The sequence below is a fragment of the Protopterus annectens genome, chromosome 5.part1 (genome assembly GCF_019279795.1).
Source record: "Protopterus annectens isolate FY-2018-M chromosome 5.part1, PAN1.0, whole genome shotgun sequence".
In the NCBI taxonomy this organism is placed as follows: domain Eukaryota; kingdom Metazoa; phylum Chordata; order Ceratodontiformes; family Protopteridae; genus Protopterus; species Protopterus annectens.
Genome location: NC_056736.1, coordinates 671451101 through 671463881, shown reverse-complemented (window position 1 = coordinate 671463881; position 12781 = coordinate 671451101). Strand labels below are relative to the sequence as shown.

Here is a 12781-nt window from a genome sequence, read left to right as displayed (position 1 = left end):
ATGTTCTCCAATGTTTTCAGGAAAGCCGAGTTGGATTCCTGACTTTGAGAGGGTGGTCTGTAGGATGCTATAAACTGAAAAGCAGTCTTGCCCACTGTTAGTTGCACATGGATGGTCTCTGATACTTCGTGCAATGCCACTAACCTGGAGGTGTGGATATCCTTGATAAATATGGAAACTCCCCCTCCTTTTGTGGTTCGGTCTGGGTTTTGGGGCCGAAAAGCATGATATGAGGTATAGCCTGGTAGTGTTGGGGTGCTCTCTGGAGCCTTGAACCAGGTTTCTGTCACTGCACAGATATCAATGTTCTCCATACTGAGGAGAGCTTCGAGTGCGTGCATCTTGAGGTTAAGACTTCTGGAGTTTAGCAGCATTACCCTTAGTTTCTTGTTCCTTGTGCTGTCTATGGGGGTGGGTTTGACTTTTGAGCCTTGCCTAAAAAAGGCAATATGGGGGTGGCAAGAGCCTTTGCCAATATCTGAAAGCCCAGTGGTGACAGGTGCAAGCCGTCCCTAGCGAAGCAACGTGGTTTGTCGAGCATGTCATCCCAGGCTGACAGACATTGGATCCCCTTTGAATGACACCAAAATTTTAGCTAATTGTTAAAATCGATCATTTTGTCTTTGTACTGTGGCATCATTCTAGGTGAGGGTAAGATGCTGCTCAAGGTCAGGGTCATACCAGCGTGGGCTACATGATCAGAGAGCTCCTCTATGTCTCTTTTCATGTAGTCCAGGGAGGTACATCTCAGGTCATTCACACCAGCATGTACAATGACTGAGTCATATTTGTATTTGCTTTGGAGTGACCTGAGTGCTTGCGTTATGTGGCGGATCCTAGCACCCGACAGGCAGCTCACCGTGACCTTCTCTTTATTCAGCCTGGTGAGTGGGACGTCAGTGTGTCTGACAATAGTGTCACCTATTACAAGAGTATTAGGTGTGTTATTCAGCCTTAAGGGCTGTGGCTGCTTGGCACACTGACTTTGTGGGCTATGTGTTATGTGTGTTTTGTTTTGAGGTAGCGTTTGCTTGGATGTCTGCTTTGTAGGTCTCTGTTGCTTAGGTAGATTTTTATTTAGAGCCTCCGAGTATGTTTTTGTGCATTTATGTGTTTGGTTCGCTGATGTGGTGGGACTATGTGATACTGGAATTGTGTTGTGTGAGGTTACCTTCTCCTCCTGACTGGTTACACCAGTTTTGAGATGAGAGAGCTCAGCCTCCAGTTTGGCTAAATAGTTGCATCTCTCACATATATTTGAACCTGTTTGGAGGAGGAGAGGGTTGTCTGTGTACGTGAGACAGTTGTAACATTGCCTCAAAATTCCCAGATTCACCAGCTGGACTGGAGAGGAAACCATTGACTGACCTTTGGACATGCTAGAGTAATATAGGGAAACTGAATTTAAGACGGACCTATAGGGGACAGGGTAATTGTAGAGAGTATAAGAGTAAGTAGTGCTTATGGTTTAATAGTGCTAACTTGTAGGATTACTTAATTGGACCAGTGAAGAACCTTAGAATGAGAATATGGTGTTTAAATTGAGAGATAGAGCAGTTCTAAGGGAAAAAGTGAAGAGCAGATTTTGTGGAGCCAGGAATAGTTTAAACCCAATTAGGCGGCGCTGCCCGCTGTTGCGCTATGCACAAAAATGTGCAAAACCACGCAAAAGAGGGTTTTAAGAGAGGAAGATGAAGGAGCTTTGGAATTGACCCAAAATGGCCAGTAAAACTACAGTTTCAAGTCAGTAACCACTCCCACAGGGGCAGGCAGGCTGCTCAATGTTTTTCACTGCCACTGATTAACAGACTTCCCTTTAGCCCAAGCAAAAAATGGCCTCACAGAAACTTACAAACAGTTCAAGAACAGCAAGCTTGTAACTGAACGTTTTCAAATCTCAGAAAAGTGGGAAAAAAGCAATATTTTTTTTTTTTGGTTTTTTTGTTGTTTTCAGAGATAGCAGAGGTTCACAAGTATTAACAAGTTATAACTGTGCAGTAAATGATCCCACACAAGAGTGCTAGGCCAAAGACAGATAAAATGCAAGTTTTGAGAAAAAAACGATTTTAAAAAAACTTGATCTCCAAACTCTCTGGGATGCTGTCAGGACAGTTGTCTGACAAGGTCAGGGGCAAAGTGGCCTCGCAGCTTGCAACTCTGGAATCAATATCCAACTTGTCCATGAGGTTGCTGTCTTATGCGACCAAAGAGGCAGCTAGAGCAGCAGGTTGGGGCATTGTTATGAGGCATCATGCCTGGATGTGCATTTGTGACCTTGCGGATCCCTTCAAGTCTTCCTTTCTGAATGCTCCCATTGAAGCTTCATCCCTTTTTGGCTCCAAAGTGAATGACACGCTTGCTAGGTTCGAGCAAGACAGAAAGACCCTGTCTACCATAGGCCTACAGTTTTCCAACCCTCAATGTACCTTCTCCAGAAATCAGAGGAGTGAAAAAATATGGCATAATTAATCTCGGTTGTTTCCTTGCCACACGTGGTGGTGATACCCCCAGAGGCAGAGAGGGTAACAATTCTGGAAGATGCCCCTATAGAGGCAGAGGGGGGTCCTCATAACCAAGGCTCCAGGGGCTGTTTCTTCGGACAGCCTTATCAGCACTACTGAGGAGCAGCCTGATTGCTTATCTCTGGAAGCAATATGTGTGTGGGGGGGTCATTTCTCTCTGCACCAAGCTGCCTGGCAGTCTATCACCACCGATTATTGAGTGCAGAGTATCATCACCAGAGGTTACACCTTTCCCCTTTCTTGTCAGCCAATCTTTCCAAGAAAACTTCCCGAAGTTCCACCCAGTCAAAGGGAAGAAGCAGCTTCAGAGATTATAAAGCTGTCTCTAAAGAGAGTTACCCAACCAGTCCCACCAGACCAGCCCAGTGCGGGTCCGGGTTTTACTCTAGATTATTTTTGCTGCCAAAAAAGACAGTGGACTGGAGACCCACTTTGGATCTCAGTGGCTTAAGCAAGTCTGTCACCCAAACCAAATTCCAGATGATCACGGTTCAGTCCATTTTCCCCTTTTTTAAGGGAAGCCGATTGGATGTGCTCGATAGATCTCTGGGATGCTTATTACCAAATCAAAATGGACAAAGGTTCCAGGAGTCTGCTTTGCTTCCGGTTGGGGGCCAGTCATTATCAATTTCGAGCCCTGCTGTTCGGTCTCTCTACAGCCCCCTGAATGTTCACGAAATGCATGGCAGTGGTTACAGCTCACTTGAGACTACAAGGATTCCAGGTGTTTCCATATTTGGATGACTGTCTCCTCACCGCCCCCACCAAGCATCTTCTGGTACAGCCCTGCATTATACTCTGTCCCTGGCAAAATTGTTGGGAATAACTATACATTCGGAGGAATCAAACCAGAGTCCTACACAACAAATCAAATTCATTGGAGCAGTCTTCAACACCCAGTCCTGGCTACTATCACTCCCAAATCACAGGCTCCATCTCCGAGTGATACTCTGTCAAACAGTAGTTTCAGCAAGAGAAGTCCTTTAAGCTCTAGGCTTTATGGCTGCTTCAGTTCCAATAGTGCCTCTAGCAAAGCTGCATATGCGGATCCTGCAATGGCTCCTCCTTTGTCAGTGGTTCACAAACTATTATCCTCTCTGTTATCAGATTCGAATAACCAACTCCAGCAAACAGGACCTTCTTTGGTGGATGAGACCAGACGTAGAACTTTGTAGTCGCCCATTTCAGTCCCCTCAGCCCAGAGCCATTGTGACCACGGATGCTTCCCTGATCGGGTGGGGGAGCCATTTCCAAGGAAAGACTGTCCATGGCACATGGTCCACTTCAGAGGCCCACTTGCACATCAGTGTTGTGGAACTGAGAGCTGTGCTGTTAGTGTTGCAGGCCTTTCATTCAGCTGTCCCTTCCGGGGCAGTTGCAATTCAGTCAGACAATATGTCAGTGATCTGGTATATCAACAATCAAGGAGGAACCAAGTCTTACCCCCATGTGTTGAGAAGCCATGAGAATTTGGCAATTGGCAATAGCTTCCAACCGCTTTCTGATAGCAACGCATATCCCAGGGAGCTCCAATGTTGTTGCAGACAAACTGAGCAGATGCATCCTCCTGCCACACAAGTGGTCCCTCAATCCCAAGGTGGCGACAGAACTTTTTAGCCACTGGGGCCAACCTTGCTGTGATCTTTTTGCCTCCCCATCGAACAAGTGCAACAGCTATTACGCCCTACTTCCCCCATAAGGAGAGTCCCCGAGGGGCACTCTAATCCACAACTGGCCCACGGGATTTCTTTACGCTTATCCTCCCATTCCCCTGATTCCACAGTTTGTAAAGAAAGCTCCTCAGTTGAGATGTAAGGTAATCCTCTTAGTTCCTTTCTGGCCTTGACAAGTTTAGTTCCCCTTCCTTCGGCCTCACTTGTTATACCCGCCATGGATTCAGGACCCTCTTCCCAGATCTGATTACTCACCCCCAAAGGTTGAGCCACCCAAAACTGTCCAATCTCAAGCTGACAGCTTGGTTTCTCTGCTTCCATTAGTTGCCAGGCAAGCTATTCTCCCCTCGCCTGCTCAAGACATTATTCTGGCCTCTCATAAACCATCCACCAGGAGACTATCAGGATAAATGGAAAAGGTTCTCCATCTCGTCCAAGGATAGCATATTAGACCCATATTCGGCTCCAGTAACTGTGGTATTTCAATACTTTGATAATGGGGCCTCTGCCTCTACTGTATGGATACACCTGGTGGCAATTTCTAATTTCCACAATGGTATAGATGCATCCCCCTTATTTCATTACATTTATGGAAGGCCTTTCTTAAGGGGACCTGTCATATCAGGCCACTTGTCAGACAACCCATGGAACCATGAAACCTCACTTTAGTCCTCCAGTCTTTGAATCAACAACCTTTTGAACCTGTTGCGAAGTCTGACCCAGAGTTTTTGGTTGGAAATCTTTGTTCCTGGTAGCCATCACGTCTGTCAGAAGAGTCTCAGAGCTGCAGGCATTGTGTATCAAGACGGTTGGGAGGGTTGCCTAATGGTTAACGTGTTTGCCTTACAAACACAAGGTGCAGGGTTTGAGTCTCTCAAAGGATAATTGGCTAGGCTTAAAATGGCCCAGAAGGGCAGTTAGCTTAGTACTAATCTATGAACCCATCTGGTCTTCTATAAAGGCAGAATATCACTTTGGATGAATCCATCCTTCCTTCCCAAAGTTGTTTCTGAATTCTCCATAAACCAGACCATTGACCTATCAGTGTTCTTCCCAAATTTTGCCAGTAGAGGCGAGTACTGCCTTCACTCCTTGGATGTACATAGACAACTGAGATTTTACCTAGACAGGACCAAACCTATCCGTAAATCTCAACACCTTTTTATCTCTCTTTCTGGGCCCAGAATGGGAGATGCTGTTTCCAAAGTTACATTTTCAGAATGGCTAAGGGACTACATGTCAAAAGTTAAAGCTCACTCCACTAGATCTATGTCAACATCTGTAGCTTTCCATTCCAGGGCTTCCATGGATGACATCTGCGCAGCAGCTACTTGGGCTAAGCCTTATACCTTTATCAATCATTACAAATTGGACCTGGTCTCCAGAGGGAGAGCTCCCTTCGGCTCAGTGGTGCTCAGGCATGTTCTTCCATAAGGGCCGTCCATGGACCTAAAGGTGGCTTGGGATTCTGTCCCATCACTGATGAATGGAAAGAAGATTAACAACATCAGATAAAGAATTTGTCTTACCATAACGTTCCATCTGTGTTGTTCGTAATCTTTCATTTATCACTTCCCACACTCCTTCCCCCTCCAAAGGCTCCTGGGGGATGCTTTGGGTCTAAGTGGTGCCTTTGGGTATTTGTGCAGAAGTGGCCTCGGCTTTACTTCCTTTTCTGTAGCAAACTTGATCTGAGGTTACAGGGAGAAGGGCATTCTTGGTAGAGACTTGGCTCGAGAGTTTTTTTTGGCTGGCGCAAGCTTGGTAAAAAGGCCAACTCAGTTATGAAGGCTCGGAACCAAACCCATCAGTGATGAATGAAAGAAGATGAACAACACAGAAGGAACGTTATGGTAAGACATAACTTTTTTTCTTACATTCTGTTTCCTTCTGGATCATCAGTGTTCTGTTAATATTGCCAAATGTTTGCCTCCCCTCCACGAAACCACACTGATCCATATCTGTCAGTTTTGGTATCACGTTTGTCATTTTTTTAGCCATTAAAGACATAAACACTTTATAATCATGGTTAGTATTGAAATGGGCCTATATGAAGCTAGATGGAGCTGTACCCACTTTAGGTATTACCATTCCCACTGCCTTCTTCCAGGATACTGGTACTTCTCCTCTTAAAATGCTGTTAAACAAAACTTTCCATATCTTTATCATTTTTTTCTCTCCTAGCTTCCAAACTTCCACATTAATACCATCTATTCCTGGGGACTTTCCTGTAGATTGGTTATACATAGCCATTTTATCTCATCCCTTCCTATCCTAACTGTTAGTAATTGAGCCTCATCTACCTCTAACCTTGGCATATTTAATTCTTCCATAAACATTTCCATTTGTACCTTTTCTTGATTTCCATATTTCTCTGCTTTATACAAACTTTCATAAAATTTCTAAACTATTCCTAATACTTCTACAGGGTCTCTTGTTGTCTTCCTTTGTGGCTCCCTAAGTTTGATGACAGCCCTTTCCACTTTCTTTTGCCCGAGTTGTTGTGCCAAAAGTATTTATGCTCTAGAATTATCAGAAAACAGTTGCTTAACAGCAGTCTTTCTAAACTCGTGCATATTATCAAGGTAATCCCTTATTTTCTGTTTAACATTCTGCAGTTACTCCTTTTCTTGTTCTAAGAGATTCTCCATATTTTGCAATACTTTGACATTTGTCAAGCCCTCTAAATAATTCTTGTTACTATTTAACCATACCTCCCTTTCTTTTATTTCAACCCTAGTTTTAAAATCCACTTTAATTTTATCCCAGTCCCTAACTATGTTTTCAGAAGAAAATTCTGTCTTCTCTAGTAGCTCCTGAATTAATTATAAAACTCATTTGTTAAATTACTCTCTTTTCAACCGATAGGTGGGAAAGCACCAGTGTCTCATTTTTTATTTCATTACCTTGTGGTTTGTATTTTAGTTATTATTGGTGCATAATCTGAAATAGTTTTTGGGTGCGTTTCAAGACCTTCAGTTAAATGCACGTGTTCCTGCGAGGTATAAAATCTGTCTAGCCTTGCCCAGTTTTTGTATCTTGGTGGATAATATGTAAATTCACTCCAGACTCCTAGTGCTGAATTCACATCTTCCTTGCCAAACATTTTCATAAAATTCTTCAAAAATCTACCCTCCTTTGTTATATGTTTCCCTTCTAGGCCGCCCCCCCGACACATCTTCACTTTTGCAAACCAAATTCCAGTCTTCACTTATAAGCAATATTCCTTGATGAAAGCTGATTGTTTCTCCCAGAATTTTCTTAAGCTCCATTATAGCAGTTTTAGGGGGATGTAAATGCATGCTGGTGTAATCCTCCTCCATAGCCAGTTGCCCCTCAGTACTATGCATCTTCCATTATTATCTTTTTTTCCCTCTTCTATCACTATTGGAGCTCCTCTTGCAATTAATATAAGTACTCTTCTTTTCCTTTGCCCCAGATATTCTGCTGAATAACAATCCTAAAAACCTTTCTAGTATCTAATTTACGTGTTTAGTTCTTTCCAGGTGTGTCTCCCATGGCATAGCTATCTGTACTCTACATTTCTTAATATAGTCAACTACTCTTTCCTTTTTATAGTTAACTGTGAGACCATTCAGATTAAAACACATTACAGAAAGCATAATTTTCTTATACAGTTATTACCATCTTTCATGTATAACTGCTTTTTTGTTAAATGTGTAGTTCTAACTTTTATGTTACATGTATATACTGTTGGGCAAGTTGGTCTTTTATACAATTCTTTCTTGCCATATCCATTTGCACCTATGCCACTTCTTCCTTAACTTTTTTTTATTTGAAAGCCCTCAAATATAACAAATAACCCCCCCCCAACAAAACCTCCTAAATCCTATTAACTTAGCTTGCAAAACTATGTATATCTTCAAATATTGAAGTTTTTGCTTCCTAATAAGAACAGATGTTCTAAGTTGATAGCTATACAGACAGGCTAAAGTTAACCAAAAAGAAAGGTTAGTCATGCAAAGACTTATGGTACAGCCTGTGCTACTAGTAAGTGCTATTTGATTTTTGTATATCTTTATAGCTCTCCCAGTTGAGAAAACACTTAAATGCTTTCAGTAAACACTTTCTCCAAGCCGTATCTCTTTATTGAATTGTCTTCTAGTGACATGCAAACCAGACACAAAACTAGTAAGGGGACCTTGTTTATCTGAACAAAGCCTTACAATATTCAATATTATGGATTATATAATGATCCCCCATTAATATTCCAAAACATGTACGCTGATTGGTCAGCGTGCCCATTGTAAATCCGACTTATACTAATGGAAAAAGGTCCGTTCACCCAGACTTTTTTCATTAGTGTAAGTCTTTACTTTTTTGTGTGTTAGGCAGCAACGAGGAATGGAAGAGCTCCGTTGCTGTAATCTCTCTATGTTAAATGAGTTTAACATATCGAGATATCTTAAAAGAAAAAAAAAGCAACGGAGATCTTCCTTTCTCCATTCCTGTTTTTTAAACCTGTCTTGCTATGTTAAACTCGTTTATGATAGCGAGACAACTTTAAAAAAGCAACGGAGATCTTCTTTTCTCCATTGCTTCCTCTACACAGAGTTCTGATGTACTGCATAAGCATACGCATGCACAGTACATCAGAACTGCTCCAGGATACCAGACAGCTGCAGAAGGGCAGCACAGAGGCATTATACACTGCCATTGTTTAAGAAAAGTAAGTATTTTTTTTCCTGAAATAATGTCATTGTATAATAGCAATAACCCACTTCTGAGTGTGGGTACTGCTGGATTTACCCACAGTTGTCTTTGTTGGCCACTCGGGCTTCGCCCTGGTGACAAAACCACACCAACTGCGGGTAAATCCAGCATTACCCACACCCAGGCATGGGTTATTGCTTAAATAACTCCTAGGATATTAACCTATTCATTTCCCTATACAAGCATGGGCAAAAGCACACTGATTTTATTTCTTTTGTCATACTCTCTTAACCAGAACCTTCGGCTCTCCCCATCTCCTCCCGTCCTTTTTTTCATTGCAGTGCCTACATTTCTTAAAACTCACGAAAGAAAAAGAGAGAAGAGTGAAAAAGAAAATAAAAAAGCACCTGTTTATATTAGTATTCCCATTGCATTAAAAAACTGAAAAAAACTTTGTTTAATTGGTATTTGTATTATCTTTAAAGTTGTCAAATCTGGGAAAAACCCTGATTGATTGCAGAGAACATTATATCCTAGCCAATTTCTCTGTTCTTTTTTTTTTTCCTTTTCTCTCGGCCATCCCCCTTCCACCACACTGTCTCCAGTTTCTCTCTTTCAGATTGTCTCCATGGACACATGAAGACCAGCTGCAGAAATTCTGCTTAGTATACTTACATGCAGTTGGTAGGAAAAAAGCCTCATATAATATTCAATATTCTTTTTCATTTACTTGCTCTCTCTCTCTCTCTTAGAACAAAGATTCTTAATCATTCATTTCCCCATGTAAGAATAAAAAAAGCACATTAATTTGAGCTGTCATGCTTTTTAACCAAACTCTTTTTTAATCATTGCATTGCCTGTATTTCTCAAAGCTGTAAAAGAAGAAAAAGAGGGTAGAAAAAGAAAACCAGCACCTGGTTGCAATCCCCATTATACTTAAAAATAGCATGCAAAGAAAACCATGCAACACAAATAAAGTACTATTAAGAAAAGAAAGTGTTTTCTTTACTTACAGTTAGCGTCCCCCCCCCCCCAAAAAAAACATTTTTCCGAACATTAATGACGAGGTAGGGCATGTTCAGACATCAAATACATTTTGAAAAAGTTTATATTTCCAGATTTTCTTGCTGTTTTATATTTTACAAACAAATATAATTATTGCATTGTAATCCCACATTGTTACTGATTTTATTACTGTTGTTCTCCATCACCCAAATCCTGTCTCTGCTTTATTTCCAACATACTCTTGATTCTTCTAGTCAACTCTCATGCTGCTCTCATTCTCTCCAACATTTCCATTGAAATAGTGGAAAAGGTTTCCCAGGTATTGTCTCTCTGTGGTCTTTATTGCCAGAGAAACAAGAGGCAGAATCTCCTCCTGTTTCACAGCTCAGTTTTTGTTGGACAAACTTTACTTTTGTATTTCCTTCTTAGCATGCATTAATCAAAAAATTATTTTCTCTCTCCAGGGAAGAATAGCTTGAAGACAGCTGGATACAGCAGTTTGAATCTTAGATCTGCGACTCGACATTCTCTGAATAGTGGAATGAATTTACTTCTCTTTTGCCTGGTGTGCAATGAGTAGTCATTCTCCACAAACACCCTGCTGTCTCCACTTTTAGTATTTTGCCCTTCTGCCACAGTTTTGTCAGAACCCACTCCTTCTGCTGGTAGGATTGCATCCTTCGTATTAAAGGTCTAGGTTGCTTTCTTATGGCTAGGTTTGGAGCATACACATGATGTGCCCATTCAGCTAACAGTTCCTGCTGTGGAATACCAGTCCAGTTGCTTATTTGTGCTTTCCTAAAATTAATGCAGTCTGTTCCTTCCAGCTTCTCTGGTGTAGCTGAAATCTCATGTTTTACCTACGTGCTCTGTCCTCCTAATTCTATTAGTTTTTTAAACATCTCTTCCTGAGCAGTCTTGTATTCAGCCAGTCTTTTCTTCATTTCGACTTCTAATTTTTACAGCTTTATCATCTCATCTGAATATTTGTTTAAAGCTTCTTCCATTTGTTCCAGCCTTTTGTTGTTTGTGTAGGTATACTCTACCAGTGTTATGTTTATTTTGACCAGGTCTGTATGCATTTGTCTTCTATCTTCCTCTAGTTTGTTGGAAGTCATGTCTGAAGTTTGGATTAGTTTTTGCTGAACAGCTGCATAACTCTCCCCAATCAGTGTTTCTTCCTCACTTTTTGTAGCTGATTTTTTTTCCAGTTTTTCTGTTTCTTTATTCCTGGCATCCAGGCAGTGTACTTGCTAGCCAGTTACTGAGAGTTACCTATAAACACAAGTCTACTGGCCTTCTCTTCTGACTTTCTGTTTTCACACTGGGAGAGCTAGAAACAAGCTGTTTCTCAGTGTGCAGCCATCTTCGAGCCTCCAGCAGATTCTTTATTCCTAAAGTGGTTTCTGAATTTACTTTAAGCCAATCAGGTAATCTCCCTTGATTTTTCAGAACCTAAAAACAAGGGGAAAAATGACACTGCATACTCTGGATGTCCACAGGTAGCTCAGCTACTACTTGGAACAAACAACATCTTTCAGAAAAGCTTATCTGTCTCCTGTGAAGGGAAGGAGGACAACCAGTGTCACAGTAGACAATTTTTGTACGATTCTTTCACCCTATTTCCTTTTGCTATTCTCACCATAACAAGCCACTTTCAAGTATGGTTAAGGCCCATTCTGCCAGGGCTTTGGCTTCTTGTGTGGCTTTCTGGAAGTATGCTAGAGGCAATAACTTGATCCTGTGCACATAATTTCACAAACATCTCTTGCTGTTAACTAGAGTCTCCACTGCCCCTTTTGTCTTTTTTTAGATTGGGAGGTAATGTCTTTCCACCAGTAGCCCCCAAGTCTCATCAAGGTACCACCAACTGCCACATTTCTAACCAGGTCTTGGGAACTGTCTCCCTCTTTTAACCATCTTGTAGGCCACAACTGTGACTGTGCCCATGCCCTCACACTCTTTAGTGTCACATCATTCTTAGACTGATTCCTATCTCAAGCTTTGTCTGCCATATCTCCTTTTTATCTGTCATTTGACAGTATTATCCAATCCCTCTATCATGGTTATCTTGATCGCTTTTCTTCGATTCCCATTATCCTTTCTTTGTTCTCTCTCTACCGGTATCACCGTCAGTTTTATTTTATCATGCATCTGCTTTTTAACTCCGTGCACATGGTCAGTCACAAGAATTCCATTATAGCTCAGTTCTAGTCTGCTTTCACCTTTTCAGCTACAGTCTGGCAGTGCATGGTGTCAGCACTGAGAATCTACTTTTCAGTGTCTTCAACCCTTCCACCTAGCCTTTCTCTGTTGCCTGTTTTATAATGATCCTTTAGTAAGTAAACTAAGTTGCCCCTTCCTGTTTTGACTAGCATCAGCCATCCCTTCCTTCCTTTGTCATCTGTACTTTCTTCATCCTCCATTTCTCTTTTGGTTATCACTCTATATTGACTGTCATGTGCCATATGTACTACATTAGTGAGACATGCGGCTGGCCACATTCAGTCTTCGGCTCAATTACTCAGCTCAGTACCATCAGTGACTACTGTCTCTTGGGATCTCATGCTTCTGCAAAGAACAAATGTCAAATAAGTCAACTTCCTTCTAGGCTCACAATTTAGTAATAAATGTTGGTCGTATTTTGAGATGTAAAGAAAGTTAAATATCTTTGTCTGCTTTTACAGTGACATAGATTTCAACGTTTTTCAGCTGCTTTCACATTCATCGTGGAATAAATTAAACTTCTGTATGGAAACCTTAATTTCTGTTGTTTTATCATAGGCAGTTACATTTTTTATCAGAGGGAATTATACATGTATATTTCCAGACTTAAATTCTTGAAAATAAATGTACTGTATTTGGTGGTCTCTCCACAATTGTATATGTGTATTGACAGGGTTGTGG

General features: G+C 41.4%; 1 protein-coding gene across 2 annotated transcripts in view; it reads left to right on the top strand.

Moving 5' to 3' along the window:
- The window catches only part of RNF17 (ring finger protein 17), a 3936714-nt gene that overhangs the window by 1744989 nt on the left and 2178944 nt on the right, over positions 1–12781 (top strand). The gene's annotated exons all lie outside the window — the stretch shown is intronic.